This window comes from Pleurodeles waltl, chromosome 7 (genome assembly GCF_031143425.1).
Source record: "Pleurodeles waltl isolate 20211129_DDA chromosome 7, aPleWal1.hap1.20221129, whole genome shotgun sequence".
Lineage (NCBI taxonomy): Eukaryota > Metazoa > Chordata > Amphibia > Caudata > Salamandridae > Pleurodeles > Pleurodeles waltl.
The window spans coordinates 1395265995-1395283381 of NC_090446.1; the positions used below are offsets into that span (position 1 = coordinate 1395265995).

The window sequence follows — 17387 nt, forward strand, 5'->3', positions numbered from 1 at the left end:
AATGAAAAGGGGTTAAAGGGAGAAAGTTGGAGAGGTAGAGAGTGGAGGGGAGATAAAAAAGACTGAGAGAGAGAAAAACATTAAAGAAGCGAAAGATAGTGAGGGAGTGAAATAGACTGTTAAGGACACAGATTGGGGCAGCAGAAGAGATTAAGAAGGAAAGAAATATATGAAAGAGAAGAGAAAGAACGAGATTGGGTAAACAGATTTTAGTAGAGATAGAAAGAAATACTGAGGTAGGAAGAGATAGAGCGGGAACGAAGTGGATTACTGATAGAATAGAAATGAAAGGCATTGAGAGAGAAATGAAAGATTGGGGAGAGTAAGGGGTTTAAAGAGAGTTAAACAGTAGGGGGCCCCAGATGTATCAAACATTTTTGCGATCGCAAATGGCACAACGGGCCGTTTGCGATCGCAAAAATGCATTTTGATATATAACAAGTCCACTTTGTGATTCGGTAACTTGTTACCGAATTGCAAATTGGATTTGCGACTACATACCGATTCGGTATTAGGAAGGGGCGTGTCAAGGGCATCCCTTCCTAATACCGAATCGCAGAGGTGTGTATGATTGTTTTGTGACCGTGAATGCAGTTACCACCAATTTCAAATTGGTGGTAACACATTCTCAAAGGGGAAGGGGTCCCCAAGGGGCACTTTCCCCTTTGTGAATGCATGTGAAAACGCTTGTCAAGAGCTACTCTTAAAAAATGAAAAAAAACTTTTCATTTTTCATTTTTAAATGCATCCCGTTTTACTTTAAAGAAAACGGGCTGCATTTAAAAAAAAAAAAAATGCTTTATTGAAAAGCAATCACAGACATGGTGGTGTGCTGAGCCCAGCAGGCCACCATCCCTGTGATTGTAGCCATTCGCAATGGGTCGCAAATTGTGACCTACCTCATGAATATTAATGAGGTAGGTCCATTTGCGAGCCCTTGCGAATCGCAGTATGAAATTCCTGGAGTTTCATGCATTCCAATAGCGATTACTTAATTGTGATTCACAAAACATGCATTTAGGTAATCGCTATTGTTAAGAATGATCCATCTGGCCCTAGGTCACTTAAGGAGACTGGGGAAGAAAGATATTGACAGGGAGAAAGAGAACGATGAAGAGAGACTGAGAAAGAGTGGGAAGAGAGACAGAGCGGGAGGAAATGAAGGTGGACTACTGAGAGAGAGATAAGGAGATTTTGTGTCAGGAGTAGAAATTGTGAGGTGAAGAAATTGATTGGGGAGAGAAGGAGATAGAAGGGGAATGATTAAATCTGGGGGTGAGGGCGATGCGTTTGATGGACAGGGCGTTGGGGTGGGGAGAACGAGACAGGGTTGAGGTAGGCAGATTGGGGGATCTAGGGAAAGGGGGTGCTGGCGACAGTTAAGGTCAGCCTGCCGAGGACACATCTACTCCTCTCCTCCTTGGCCGGAGACGTGTCTGCAGTTCGGAGCTCTCCTCTGGGATGCACGCCAGGGCCGCGTGGCCGGCAGCCACCAGAGAGGCGCAGAGGGAGGGGGCGGGGAGAGCGATGGGGAGAAAGGGAGAGAGCGAGACAGTTACATAGCGTGAGACGTGGAAAGAGACATGGGCAGAGTGACATCGAGCGAGGCAGTTACATAGCGTGAGACGTGGAAAGAGACATGGGCAGAGTGGCATCGAGCGAGACAGTTACAGAGTGTGAGACGTGGAAAGAGACATGGGCAGAGTGACATCGAGCGAGGCAGTTACATAGCGTGAGACGTGGAAAGAGACATAGGCAGAGTGACATCGGGCGAGACAGATACAGAGTGTGAGACGTGGAAAGAGACATGGGCAGAGTGACATCGAGCGAGACAGAGATACAGAGTGTGAGACGTGGAAAGAGAGATGGGCAGAGTGACTTCGAGCGAGACAGTTACAAAGCGTGAGACGTGGAAAGAGACATGGGCAGAGTGACATCGAACGAGACAGAGATACAGAGTGTGAGACGTGGAAAGAGACATGGGCAGCGTGACATCGAGCGAGACAGTTACATAGCGTGAGACGTGGAAAGAGACATGGGCAGAGTGACATCGAGCGAGGCAGTTACATAGCGTGAGACGTGGAAAGAGACATGGGCAGAGTGACATAGAGCGAGGCAGTTACATAGCGTGAGACGTGGAAAGAGACATAGGCAGAGTGACATCGAGCGAGACAGAGATACAGAGTGTGAGACGTGGAAAGAGAGATGGGCAGAGTGACTTCGAGCGAGACAGTTACAAAGCGTGAGACGTGGAAAGAGACATGGGCAGAGTGACATCGAACGAGACAGAGACACAGAGTGTGAGACGTGGAAAGAGACATGGGCAGAGTGACATCGAACGAGACAGAGACACAGAGTGTGAGACGTGGAAAGAGACATGGGCAGCGTGACATCGAGCGAGACGGTTACATAGCGTGAGACGTGGAAAGAGACATGGGCAGAGTGACTTCGAGCGAGACAGTTACATAGCGTGAGGCGTGGAAAGAGACATGGGCAGAGTGACATCGAGCGAGACAGTTACATAGCGTGAGACGTGGAAAGAGACATGGGCAGAGTGACATCGAGCGAGGCAGTTACATAGCGTGAGACGTGGAAAGAGACATGGGCAGAGTGACTTCGAGCGAGACAGTTACATAGCGTGAGGCGTGGAAAGAGACATGGGCAGAGTGACATCGAGCGAGACAGTTACATAGCGTGAGACGTGGAAAGAGACATGGGCAGAGTGACATCGAGCGAGGCAGTTACATAGCGTGAGACGTGGAAAGAGACATAGGCAGAGTGACATCGGGCGAGACAGATACAGAGTGTGAGACGTGGAAAGAGACATGGGCAGAGTGACATCGAGCGAGACAGAGTTACAGAGTGTGAGACGTAGGGAGACAGCGTGACATGGAGAGAAAGCGTGGCATGAATAAAAAGAGAGACATGGAGAAAGTGAGTGATATGGAGCGTGACATCGAGAGAGAATGACCTGGGGAGAGACGGTGAGTGTGATAGAGGGCGAGAAGAGACATCAATGGAGAGGTAAACAGGGATTGGGGGGGAAGGGAGGGAGAGAAACAGCGGGCGTGAGAGTGCAGTAGAAAGATGAAATGAGAGATTAAGGGAGGCTGAGAGAAAGGAGAGAGAGTAACAGAATATAGACGGTAGAAAGAAAGGGGGAGAGAGTGCACGGAGGAAAGAGATGCAGAGAGGGTGATGGTGAGAAGGAGAGAGAGCGAAAGAGCCAGCACAAGCGAGAGAATGTGAAAGAGGGTGAGAAAGACGGGAGGGCCATAGGACTAAAGGAGAGTGACAGGTAAAAAGAGTGAAAGTGCTGTGCATGTTTGTAGAGTGCACACAAAGGAGGGTATCTAGGCGTTGAGCAGGGGGGGACTCGAGCCAAACCTGGGGCCTAGTACGATTACTCAAAAAGCCAGGAACTCAAGAAGTGAGGAAGAACTGGGGGTTGTGCGGGCTGGCAAGGGGAGCCAATGAAGCGCAAGCGAGAAAGAGTGACAGAGAACGAGGGAGTGAAAAAAGAGAGAGAAAAGAAAGGGAGAGAAAGAAATTGAGGAACAGAGATGGAGAGAGAAAAACAGAAAGTGTGCGAGGGACAGAGACTGAAAGGGAGCGATTGGGGGGAGGGAGGGCAAACAAAATGGAGAGTGACGATGAGAAAGGTAAACTGGAGAGAGTGGGAGAGAGAGAAAAAGCCATGGGATGGAAGGGAGAATCAAGAATGGAGAGAGACTGAGGGGTGAGGGATAGAAATGGAAACGTGATTATGACAGAACGCTAAAGAGAGGTGGTGTGTGAAAAAAGAAACAAATAGGCAAGAGGGAAAAGATGGATAGAGTGCGAGAGAGAGATTGAAGGGAGAGAGAGGAACATACGAACAGAGAAAAAGAGAGATCCAAAACATAAAAGATGAGAGGCTGAGATAGATTGAGACATGGTGAGAAGAAAAAGTCAGAGGAAAGTGAAGATGGAGAATGAGAGCAAAAGAATGGGGAATAATAAATGATATTATTATGGGAGAGAGGGGGCAAGTGAAGGAAAAAGAGGGAGAAGAGGGGTGAGAAAAATTTATGGAAAGCACAGGAGAGTGAAGGGATAGAGAGGCAGAAAGTGGGAGAGGAGTGTCAGCGAGGTGGGAGTGGCTGGGATCTGAAAGAATTGAGTGGGTAATAGAGGGAAGAATTAAATAGTTTAAGTGATAATAGTGAAGAAGAGTCGACCGGCAAAGAGGGAAGTGAGATGGGGAAATGAAAGGAAAAAGCATAGAGGTAAGGGGTGGGAGGAAGAGAAAGGGAGAGCGCAGGAAAGCTGAAACGAAGGAGTGTCGAAATGAGGAGGGGTTGGGAGAGGGCGTCTTTGGAGAGGGGCGTATATCAGAAAGAACTGAGTGCAAGGGGGGAGAAGAGAGTGAGGCGGAGGGCGATTAGGAAGGCAAAATGAAGAGAGGAGGAGTGAGGGGAATGGAGTGAGCAGGCGATAGCGAGAGAAGGTAGACGGGAAGGGGGAGGGGAGGAGGGGGAGGAGAGATATATAGAGAAACACACACAGAGCCAGGGAGCCGAAGAGGAGGCAGGGAGGAGAGTCAGAGGCGCAGGAGCGTCTGACCCACTAACTGCTCGGATCTGGGAGGCAGGGGACGGAACGAGAGCGGTGCACCGGCTGCCATTACTGAGCGGCGAGGCTGCAGAACTGAGCTGCACTCTCCTGCAGCGCCGGGCACCGCAGCTCCTGCATCTCGACTCCTGCAGCACGGATCCTGTGGCAGAGTCCTGCACCGGGGCTCCCACAGTAAGGCTGCCATAGCACGCTTCTGTTGCACCGGGCAGCGCAGCTCCTGCAGCTCGTCTCCTGCAGCAGGGCTCCTGCAGGGTTCTCCACCAGGGCTCCCAGCTCCTGCAGCACTCAGAAGTACGACTCCTGCAGCGCTAATCAGCACGGCTCTCGTTGGACGCCTCCTGCAGCACTGACCTGAACAGCTCCTGCAGGACGTCTCCTGCAGCACCGAGCAGCACGGATTCCATTGGACGGCTCCTGCAGCTTCACGCAGCACGTCCCTGCAGCACCGAAGGATGAATCCGGGACAGGTAGGCTACCTCTAGCCATCGCGAGACCGAAGCAGCACGCCCGGTACACCATCGGATGCCTGGCGTGAAGGGGGCGTGGGGCGCCCTGCGCCCCCTCGTGCTGATCTACCGCCGGGGCTCTGATAGAGGTTCAGGGCTGTAATTAAGGAGGCGCCCGAGTCATACATCGAGGGCTTCGCCGGGAATGCAAACAATGGAACAGAAAATGCATGTTGTGCCAACAGTGTCTTCGTTCAATTAGGGGGTACGGGCGGCACTATGCCAGGGACGGCGAATCTGCACAGCATGGGAGCCCCGGACCCGGTGATTGAATCCGGGGTAGCCCTAGGATGCAAAACCATGACGGTTAAGGGGCTGCCTGTATCCTCCACAGACAATCTGGGTTCCCACAAGATATACCGAATTTGGGGTGCACCCACGGTGCGCCGCCCCATTGCGCGGGCCACCAGCGCTGCACACACTATCACACTATTTGTGGTTTACCCCCTTTTGGTGAACTACCAGGGATGGTTACTCTGCACCCGATGAGTGCCAGGTACCTGCCTACAGAATTTGCCCCCCCCCATCAGTGTGCAATACCGGAATACTAAATCTGCACGGGGTGGGCAGTTGTGTACACAGGAACTGGGGTACCCTGTGGTGAAGTACCACAGATTGCTTGGGGTGGCATCCCCCCTGCACTCAGAATGAGGGTGGACCCAAAGGTGCAATACCAGGACTAGCACAGAGTAGACCCCTCCAGCCTGCACCCTGCATCTACACCGCCCCCCCCTCAGTGTACACCGCCCAGCGCAGGTAGTTTGCCATGCACATGGTGTCCGGGATACCCAAGGTTACAGGAGTATATACCCAGGGCCCTGACCTCGGATGGAGACACCGTTCCCTGCGATTTAATCTGAGGTACCATGGAACCCAAGGGCATGGGGTCAGCGGCGAACCCTCATCCAGCACGCATGGGTACCATGGCAGCGGAGGCGAATCTACACAGAGAGGGAATCCCCGCACCTGTACACAGAAAATGAGATGACCCGTGGCACCTCTTGAACCCCGAGAGGCTTACCTGCACATGGTGCAGCGGTGCACCCAATCTGGAGTGCCCCGGGTGCATCGTTAGGGAAAGGAGTCAACCGGGCCCTCTTTTACCCATAATCTGTGGGTTAGATTGTCTGACCACATATAGGGGTGGCACATTCATCCTTCTTCAAGCATTTGTCCCCGGCTCATAAACCAAACGCAGCCTCTTTGTTTAGGTTGTTCAGATGGCCCTTTCGGCGTACCCACACTTATTTGTGGTACGCCTTCTCCATAGGCACGGGGCCCACAGAAGCCACTGGGAAGCAACGTCTGGGTACCGAGAGAGGGGGTGTCAGACCTCTGCTTCTTGAATCTGTGAACGTGGGCTGAGAGGGGTGTGCCAGGCGTGCCACAGCAGGCTGAGGCACCGAGCCAGAAGCACTGGCTGCCCTGGTTGAAGGGCATCGCAGCAGTGCCCATTGGATACCAGTCCTTCGGCACAACACACACAAAAGCAACGACACGGACGCACGGAACCGTGAGACAAGGCCGGTCAACCACATTCCATGCTCCGGGATAAGGTGGTCCTGGGTGGAGACGGGTGGACAGAGAGGGCTCCGAAGCTCTCATCGGGGGTAGTGGGGGATGTAGCATTGAAGAGGATGGATGTCACAGGCAGAGGAGGCTGTGCGGTGTAGGATCCTACCTGCGGGGCCTTGGTGTGGAGAAGTGAGCCTCACACGCCCACCTCACGCGTGCAGCTTTCAGCGCACGAGGACGGCCCTTCCCCTGTCGCACACCCACCTCACGAGGAGGGCCTCTCCTGCTAGAAAAGATGCGGCTCGCGCACCCAGGTCACGAGGAGGTCTCCGCTGTAGGGAGCCGTGTGGCTCGCGCACCCACCCGTGAGGAGGGCCCTTGCGCGCGAAACCCACCTTGTGAAGAGGACCCTCACTGTAAGGAAAGATGTGGCTCACGCGCCGTTATCATGAGAATGGTCCTTCCTGTCTGAAGTCTGAGGGCCCTTCCTGTAAGAAAAGGTGTGACTTTAAACAGGCTTTTTAAGACGAGCGCAGAGTGGGCAATTGCCTCATGGCCACGGCTGTCAGGGCACGAGGAGAACTCTTTCTGTAGGAGCCGCTGTGGCTCACACACCCATCTCATGAGGACCCTTCCTGTGTGAAGCGGCGTGGCTCACGCAGCCGCTTCCACAGCTCTCCGTGCATGAGGATAGTTCCCGGTGTGAAGCGGCGTGGCTCACATAGCTGCCTCCTGTACACAGCTCTCAGTGCTGCAGGAGAGCTCTTCCTGGAGCGGAGATGGAGAAGCATGCCTCACACACCCTCCCCATGCCTGCTATCTCGGTGCACGGGAAGGTCTCTTCATGTATGAAGCACTGTGGCTCACAAACCACGAGGAGGGCCTTTCCTGTGTGAAGGGGTGTGGCTTACACTCCCATTTCGTGTGCACAGCTAAAAGTGCAGGAATATAGCCATTCCTGGTTTTGAAAAGTGAGGATTACTCACAGGGTCCATGTAGCACACACTGCAGGAGGGGGTTTGCGGACCCCTTGTCTATAACCAATCTACTCCCTATCAGAAGCCTCCTCCCGTCACCAGTCTCCTCCTCCATCACCAAGCCACTCCATATTACAAGCCTCCTCTTCCTTCACCCGGTCACCTCATTACTTGGTCACCTCCATCACCAGCCTCCTCCCGTCACCAGTCTACTCATCCAACACCAACTTCTTCCTCCATCTCCAGCCTCCTCCCATCCCCAGCTTCCTCCCGCCACCAGCCTCCTCCCATCCCCAGGCTCCTCCCATCACCAGCCACCTCCTTCAGCACCAGACCACACCCTATCAGCAGCCTCTTCCTCCATCAGCAGCCTCCTACCATCACCAGCCTCCTCCCTTCACCATTCTCCTTCTCCAGCACCAGCTTCTTCCTCCATCACCAGACCACTCCCTATCACCAGCCTCCTGCCATCACCAACCTCCTCCAACACCATCTACCTCTTTCTCCATCGTCAGCTCCTTCTCCCTACCAGCCTCCACTTCAATCAAGGCTTCCATCTCCATCACCACCCTACCTCCATTACCAGCCTCCTCCCATCACCAGACCACTCCCTACCACCAGCCTCCCTCTCATCACCAGCCTCCTCCTATCTGATACCGACACCTCCAACACAGGCCCCTCCCATCATTACCAGCCTCCACTCAATCTTGGCCTCCACCTCCATGACAACTGTCCTGTGCAAGGATGGCACAGGAATGGTTCCCTCCACTCCAAGCTGCTTTGTGCTTGAAGCACTGGGACCTCACTGGCTGCCAGCTATCTTAGCCCGTCCCACAGCCAAGTACCATGTAGAGGACAATGGTGCTGTAAGGTGTCCGACTGCTCACTGTGGCCCCGCAGGGCATCCTTCCGCTGACCACTCTTCCATGCTGTCCCCTGCGTCTCACAGCAGTCTCATTGCGAGTCCTTCTGTTGCCCAAGGCTTTATAGTGTCTCCTACTATTGCCAATGCCCTATACTACACCCATCTGCCGAGAACAGTCCTAGTGTGTGCCTCTTTGCAACAGTCCAATAGTGTGTGCGGCTGACGATTGTCCTATAGAGGGTCCTATCGTTGCTCACGGTCCTATAGCGAGTGCCAGTGACAATGGTCCTATAGAGAGCCTTGCTGCTACCCATGATCCTCTACTGTATTTGGTTGCTGACCACAGTCCCACACGGTGTCCTACCACTGGCGCTAGTTGTGTAGTGTGTGCCTCTGACAACGGTTCTGTAACCTTGTTTGGCTGCTGCCCGTGGCTCTATACTGTATCCTACAGCTGATATCCTATAGTGTGCTCTGCTATTGACTGTGGCTTGACATTGTGTGGTGCTGACACAGTCCTATTGTGTCCTACCGTTGACCGTGGTTCAGTTGTGTGTGTTGATGACATTGGTGTTATAACGTGTCCTGCTTTTGGACAGACTCCTACAGTATTGCGGCAGACCGCAGTCCTGTAGTCGGTGTTGCTGACCAAAGTGCGATACCGTGTACCCTTGGCATGGCCATGTAGAGTGTGCTGGTGACTACAGTCCAGTGCTGCATTGTGTGTACTGTGTTCTGCTGGTGATCCTGGGGTTCTGTAGTGTGCTGCTGTCCTGGTTCTGCAGTGGGATCTGCTGTTGGTCATAGGTCTAGTATCAAATCAAATCAAATCATTAACATTTATAGAGCGCGCTACTCACCCGTGCGGGTCTCAAGGCGCTAATGTATGTAATGTAATGTATGTATGTACTAGTGGCCACGGGCCTGTACTGTGACTGATAAGCATGGGCCTGTAATGTGATTAATGATGACTATGAACCTGTACTCCGTGATGGTGAGCATGGACCCCTGCTGCGTGATGATGAGGATGGAGCAGTACTGTTGTGATGAACATGAGTCTGTTCTGTGGCTGATGAGCATGACGCTGCTGTGTTGCTGATGAGTATGGGCCTGTATTGTGTACTGCTCACCACAATCTTCAGTGCGCCTCGTCGATCTTAGTTAAAAATGTTGATCAAAACTATTCCCCAGTGACCTGGGAATGGAGCAAGCTTTCCAAGCGCACCATCACCAAGACCCAACACTCCTTCAGAGAAAAAACACATTTCTCTGAATCCTCTGTGGATGCACTCATTCATAAGGCAATTCTCCTTGCAGAGGTGGGCTAGTCCAGTTTATTCATTCATTAATTAGTTCATTCATGGGCTTGTGCTGTGCCCTGCTACTGACCTCAGTCCTGTTATGTCTACTTCCTGGTCTGTTGTCTTTTAATCTACAACATGTTCTGCTCACCATGGCCCTGCAGTGCCTGCGTTTTTGTGCCGCTGACCGTGGTCCTGTAGTGTGCTGCCGATTAGGATCCTGTAATGTGTGGTGCTGACCATGGTCCTGTAGTGTGCTGCCAACCAGGGTCCTGTAGTGTGTGCTGCTGACCGTGATCCTGTAGTGTGTGCTGCTGACCGTGGTCCTGTAGTGTGCTGCTGACCGTGGTTCTGTAGTGTGCTGCCGATCAGGATCCTGTAGTGTGTGCTGCTTACCGTGGACCTGCAGTGTGTGCTGCTGACCGTGGTCCTGTAGTGTGCTGCCAACCAGGGTCCTGTAGTGTGTGCTGCTCACCGTGATCCTGTAGTGTGCTGCTCACCGTGGTCCTGTAGTGTGCTGCCGATCAGGATCCTGTAGTGTGTGCTGCTGATCGTGGTCCTGTAGTGCGCTGCTGACCGTGGTCCTGTAGTGTGCTGCCGATCAGGATCCTGTAGTGTGTGCTGCTTACCGTGGACCTGTAGTTTGTGCTGCTGACCGTGGTCCTGTAGTGTGCTGCCGATCAGGATCCTGTAGTGTGTGCTTCTTACCGTGGACCTGTAGTGTGTGCTGCTGACCGTGGTCCTGTAGTGTGCTGCCAACCAGGGTCCTGTAGTGTGTGCTGCTAAACGTGGACCTGTAGTGCGCTGCTGACCGTGGTCCTGTAGTGTGCTGCCGATCAGGATCCTGTAGTGTGTGCTGCTGACCGTGGTCCTGTAGTGCGCTGCTGACCGTGGTCCTGTAGTGTGCTGCCGATCAGGATCCTGTAGTGTGTGCTGCTGACCGTGGACCTGTAGTTTGTGCTGCTGACCGTGGTCCTGTAGTGTGCTGCCAACCAGGGTCCTGTAGTGTGTGCTGCTAAACGTGGACCTGTAGTGTGCTGCTGACAGGGGTCCTGTAGTGCGCTGCCAATCAGGGTCCTGCAGTGTGCTGCTGACAGGGGTCCTGTAGTGTGCTGCCGATCAGGATCCCGTAGTGTGTGGTGCTGACCGTGGTCCTGTAGTGTGCTGCTGACCGTGAACCTGTAGTGTGTGCTGCGTACCGTAGACCTGTAGTGTGTGCTGCTGACCGTGGTCCTGTAGTGTGCTGCCGATCAGGATCCTGTAGTGTGCTGCTGATCAGGATCCTGTAGTGTGTGCTGCTGACAGGGGTCCTGTAGTGCGCTGCCAATCAGGTTCCTGTAGTGTGTGTTGCTGACCGTGGTCCTGTAGTGTGCTGCCAACCAGGGTCCTGTAGTGTGCTGCCAACCAGGGTCCTGTAGTGTGTGCTGCTGACCGTGGTCCTGTAGTGTGCTGACGATCAGGATCCTGTAGTGTATGGTGCTGAACGTGGTCCTGTAGTGCGCTGCTGACCGTGGTCCTGTAGTGTGCTGCCGATCAGGATCCTGTAGTGTGTGCTTCTGACCGTGGCCCTGTAGTGTGCTGCCGATCAGGATCCTGTAGTGTGTGCTGCTGACCGTGGTCCTGTAGTGCGCTGCTCACCGTGGTCCTGTAGTGTGCTGCCGATCAGGATCCTGTAGTGTGTGCTGCTGACCGTGGACCTGTAGTTTGTGCTGCTGACCGTGGTCCTGTAGTGTGCTGCCGATCAGGATCCTGTAGTGTGTGCTGATTACCGTGGACCTGTAGTGTGTGCTGCTGACCGTGGTCCTGTAGTGTGCTGCCAACCAGGGTCCTGTAGTGTGTGCTGCTAAACGTGGACCTGTAGTGTGCTGCTGACAGGGGTCCTGTAGTGCGCTGCCAATCAGGGTCCTGCAGTGTGCTGCTGACAGGGGTCCTGTAGTGTGCTGCCGATCAGGATCCCGTAGTGTGTGGTGCTGACCGTGGTCCTGTAGTGTGCTGCTGACCGTGAACCTGTAGTGTGTGCTGCGTACCGTAGACCTGTAGTGTGTGCTGCTGACCGTGGTCCTGTAGTGTGCTGCCGATCAGGATCCTGTAGTGTGCTGCTGATCAGGATCCTGTAGTGTGTGCTGCTGACAGGGGTCCTGTAGTGCGCTGCCAATCAGGTTCCTGTAGTGTGTGTTGCTGACCGTGGTCCTGTAGTGTGCTGCCAACCAGGGTCCTGTAGTGTGCTGCCAACCAGGGTCCTGTAGTGTGTGCTGCTGACCGTGGTCCTGTAGTGTGCTGCTGACCGTGAACCTGTAGTGTGTGATGCTGACCATGGTCCTGTAGTGTCTGCTGCTGACCGTGGACCTGTAGTGTGTGCTGCTGACCAGCTGACAGTGGTCCTGTGGTGTGTGCTGCTGACATGGGTCCTGTAGTGTGCTGCCAATCAGGATCTTGTAGTGCAGGGGTCTTCAAACTGGGGGGTGGGCCCCCTAGGGGGGCCACAAGTGATCCCAGGTGGGGCGCCAGGCTCTGGCCAAAAGAAGCATTACAAAGATAACATTGTTTTGTTTTAAGCAGAAACATGTTACTGCACTAATAAAAAGGTAACATTACTTAACTACAATGTTTAAATATGTCTAGACATATTTAAACATTGCCATCTTTATAAAATAATCGGGAAAAATTCTGAGGGAGGCCCAATGACTTTTATTTTTCAACTAGGGGGCGCGGCATAAAGAAGTTTGGAGACCACTGTTGTAGTGTGTGCTGCTGACCGTGGACCTGTACTGTGCCGCTGGCCATGGTCCTGTATTGTGCCGCTGACCGTGGTCCTGTACTGTGCCACTGGCCATGGTCCTGTGCTTTGCCGCTGACCGTGGTCCTGTATTGTGCCACTGGCCATGGTCCTGTACTTTGCCGCTGACCGTGGACCTGTACTGTGCCGCTGGCCATGGTCCTGTAGTGCACTGCCTTTCAAGATCCTGTGCTGTGTGCCGCTGACCGTGGTCCTGTATTGTGCCGCTGACCGTGGTCCTGTATTGTGCCGCTGACCCTGGTCCTGTATTGTGCCACTGGCCATGGTCCTGTATTGTGCCGCTGACCCTGGTCCTGTAGTGCGCTGCAGCTCAGCATGCTGTCATCTATGCTGCTGACTGTGATCCTGTATTCAGCCATTGACTCTGGGCCTTCATTGAGCTGTTGTAGTGAGGCCGCTAACCAGGGTCAATTATTGACCTGCTGACAGTGGGCCCGTATTGTCCAGCTGACCGTAGTCCTGTAGTGTGCTGCACATCAAGGTACTGCACATCACGCTGCACATTGTGTACTTCTGACCTCGTGCCTCTATTGTGTCGCTGTCCATGGTCATTTATTGAGCCTCTGACCCGCGCTGTGCTGCTGATTATGGTCCTGAAGAGCGACTCTTTTCGCGGCCTGGAGTGTGCAGCTGACGGTGATCCAGATGTGCCTACGTGTCTTGTTGTGCTGACCATGGCCATGCAGTGTGCTGCAGATCAGGATCCTGTATTGAAGGATGCTGACCATGGTCCTGTATTCAGCCTCGGACTGCGGTTCTCTATATAGCTTCTGACCGCGGCCTTGTAGTTTGCTGCTGACCATGGTCCTGTAATCACCGCGGGCCTGTACTGTGGGCCTGATGAGTGACGCTGTCCGTGGCTCTATTGTGTGCTGCTGACCCTAGACCTGCAGCGTGCTTCAGATCGGGATCCTGTAATGTGTGCTGCTGACTATGGACCTGTATTGTGCTGCTGACTGTGCTCCTGGGGAGTGACGCTCTCCGTGGCCTATAGTGTCTCCGACAGGGCCTTACCCTGTACGTATCATATGCTACCCCGGCCATGAAGTTTACTGTGTAACCCCATTAGATTGTAATTATCCTAGACCTGAAACGCGCTTCAGATCAGAATCCTGTAGTATGCGCTGCTGACCTAGTGCTTAATTTGTAAATAAAAACGTGCCGGTGCTCAAAGCCCTCCTCTTAAACATGCGGCTGCTGCAATTAAATGTGCTAACACGGAATACTGAGGCAGCGTAATCCTGAAGCCTTCTCGGGCCTCTTCAATTCATTTAAAGCCCCTCCCTGACTCTTTAGCTCACTCTTGCAGCTTTCTGCTTTCCCCCATTGTGAAGCTTTTTCGTGTTTCTTCTGTCTTTCCCAAATGTGTCTTTTGCTCGCTGTAAATGCTTGAGGCAGAACAATAAGCGCCGGCCCTCAAAAATAAGTGCTGGTACTTAGCACCGGTTTCAACAAGCACAACTTAAGCACTGTGATGACCAAGGTACTGTATTCAGCTGCTGAGCCGGCCTTGTTTTGTCCTACTGACTGTGCTCCTGGTGAGTGACTCTGTCCGTGGCCTCTGGTGTGTGCCGCTGACCCTAGACCTGCAGCGTGCTTCGGATCAGGGTCCTGTAGTGTGCACTGCTGACCCCGATCCTGTTCTGTGCTGCTAACCATGGTCCTCTTCACCGACCCTGTCCATGGCTCTGTAGTGTGTGCTGCTGAATGTACTGCTGAATTGTGTTGTTGACAGTGGCCCGGTAGTGTGCTGCAGATCGGGGTCCTGTAGTGTGACTGTGTATGGGCCTGTAATGTGTTTGTGTACCGTGCTGCAGACCGTGGTCCTGTAAGGTGCTACTGCTCCGTGTCCTGCAGCGTGTCCTCCTGGCCACTGTCGTGTAGTCTGTTCTGCCGCTGCTGTTGTTTCGGACTTTGTTAGTTCATAATTCTGCTGGCTGTGGCACTCCGGCCTGCACTAGATCTCACAACCCAGTGGTATAAATGCTTCGCCCTATGCTGAGTGCGATGGAAGTTGCACAGGTCCTGCCTACCATGATAACGAGGTCAGGGCCGTTGTGAGATATGGTGAAGTACTGTGAGTAGGATGTTGATACATCCCAGCTGCTTAGTGTGCCATCTGGAGTGATGTGTATCATGCTGCAATGCTGTGCATAAAGTACTGACGCATCCTACTTGCTTATTATGACATCTGGGGTGACGTGTACTATGCTGCAGTACTGTGCGTAACATACCAATACACCGGGGCTGCTTAGCATGACATCTGGAGTGATGTGTACTATGCTGCATTACTGTGCATAAACTACTGATACATCCTACTTGCTTAACATGACATCTGGAGTGACGTGTAACATGCCGCAGTACTGTGCATGACATACCGATGCACCTGGGCTGCTTAGTGTGACATCTGGAGTGATGTGTACTATGCTTCAGTACTGTGCATGACATACTGATACACCTGGGCTGCTTAGTGTGACATCTGGAGTGATGTGTACTATGCTGCATTACTGTGCATAAACTACTGATACATCCTACTTGCTTAGCATGACATCTGGGGTGATGTGTTCTATGCTGCAGTACTGTGCATGACATACTGATACAGCTGGGCTGCTTAGCATGACATCTAGAGTGATATGTACTATGCTGCAGTACTGTGCGTAACATACCAATACACCTGGGCTGCTTAGTGTGACATCTGGAGTGATGTGTACTATGCTGCAGTACTGTGCGTAACATACCAATACACCTGGGCTGCTTAGTGTGACATCTGGAGTGATGTGTACTATGCTGCATTACTGTGCATAAACTACTAATACATCCTACTTGCTTAGCATGACATCTGGAGTGACGTGTACTATGCCGCATTACTTTGCATGACATACCGATACCCCTGGGCTGCTTAGCATGACATCTGGGGTGATGTGTAACATGCTGCAGTATTGTGCGTAACGTTCCGATGCAGTTGAGCTGCTTAGAGTAATAGGCTGCAGTACTGTGTGTAGCGTGCTGAGCCAGCGCAGCTGCTTAGAGTAACATGATACAGTACTATGTGTATCGTGCTGACCTGGCCCAGCTGCCTAGAGTAATATTCTGCAATACTATGTACAGCGTACTGACCCAGCCCAGCTGCTTAGAGTAATACGCTGCAGTACTATGTGTTATATAAATAAAAACACATTGCTTCTTGTCCAACAATAATTGTATATTCAATGAAGTAACAAGAAATACCTAATAATCATGACCTCTCGGATGACCGAAAAAGGCCCATCACACTCAGCCTGAAGTAATTATATGAAAATGATTTATATTTATGTTCAATCACATCAAAAACACCTAAGTGTAAAAGTCATAAAACATTCAGAATGGTGTCCCATCTGCTTAGAGTAATACGCTGCAGTACTATGAGTAGCATGCTGACCCAGCCCAGCTGCTTACAGTAATACATTACAATACTATATGCAGCCTGCTGACCCATGCCAGCTGCTTAGAGTAATATGGTGCAGTAAGTACTATGTGTAGCGTGCTGACCAAGCACAGCCACTTGGAGTAATATGCTACAGTACTGTTGGTAGTGCACTGACTATGCCCATCTGTTTAGAGTACTACGCTGCGGTACTCTGTGTAGCACGCTGACCCAGCACGGCTGCTTAGGTGCTGAGCAGGTCACGGATGTCCAGTGTGGCCCATTGGACTCAGGTGGGCAAGGGCCGCGGCCGCCCTTGGGCCCGCGCGTAGCTCTGCGGGGTCAGTAACACTGCCCTGCAGGTTCCTTGTCACAATAGGCTCCTCTGGGCCCTGCTTTCTTTTCTCTCAGGAGTGGTCTCTCTTTCTCCTGAGTTACATTCTTCTCCCACGTTTTTCCCTCTGTCTCTGCTGCACGTGGGCGGTGGAAGGCGCGGGCGCTTCTATAGAGGAACCAGATTGTGAGAAGCACAAAGGGTGTCAGGGATGAGGCAGGATTGCCTTCTCCCTCCTAGGCGGTTTGGGCTCTGTGTGCATCTCCTTGGTCTGTACTGCCTGTGGGTAGGAAGGAGTACACGAGTATGGGGTAGAGTGGGTCACCCAATCTTAGTTATGTGTGTCTTCTATAATGAGCTCAGGGGGGTTACAAACAGATGGTGGTGAACAGTGGTTGGTGTGATCTTGGCCACCCTTAGAGTCCCTCCCTGAACTCACAGGCTGCAAGTGCTGCAAGGATGCTCGGTGTCCCACACCAAAACAGAGCTTTGCCTAATGAGCGCTCTCCATCCACTAAAACATGCATTAACAATGCCATTAGCTGGCTTAGAAGGAATCTTGTATGGTAATGTGAAGCATTACATGTAAATAACATGGGAATTAATATGTATTTCAGCGGAAGCGAAGAACTGTAGAATAATATTGTTGTCTGTTAAAAGGTCAGTTGAAAGTTGCACTTTCAAGCCGGACCTACAAATCCCTGTAGGATAATGACTCCCTCCTCCCATCTGTGCTGCTGCCACAGAAACGGGTGCTGGAGGTGCGGCCATTAATATGGCTTTAACATGTACATATTCCTCCAGTCCACCATAAATCCACTATAACCTTTATTTACTATACCCAACACTAGTTTACTTGTGGCAGGCTAATTACTATTTGAAAATATATTTATTCACTTTTGAATGGCATGAGTATACTATACAGTCTAAGAACCAAATCAAAAACACCCATTCATAGAATGCCACATTCCGAAAACTATTGAAAAGACAGATATAAATGTTCCAAGAACACATAATAAGATCACAATAAATAGCATGATATCTCAGGTAAGACTCTATTATTAGAATATGA

General features: G+C 52.0%; 1 protein-coding gene across 2 annotated transcripts in view; it reads left to right on the forward strand.

The window, feature by feature from the left end:
- The first annotated feature begins 4540 nt into the window (after positions 1 to 4540).
- The window catches only part of SYT3 (synaptotagmin 3), a 481632-nt gene continuing 468785 nt past the window's right edge, over positions 4541 to 17387 (forward strand). The window contains exon 1 of one of the 2 annotated variants that reach the window (XM_069200996.1): positions 4541 to 5084. The gene's annotated coding sequence lies outside the window, so the exon portion shown is untranslated. The remainder of the gene's footprint in view (positions 5085 to 17387) is intronic. The other variant, XM_069200995.1, reaches the window with a different exon arrangement.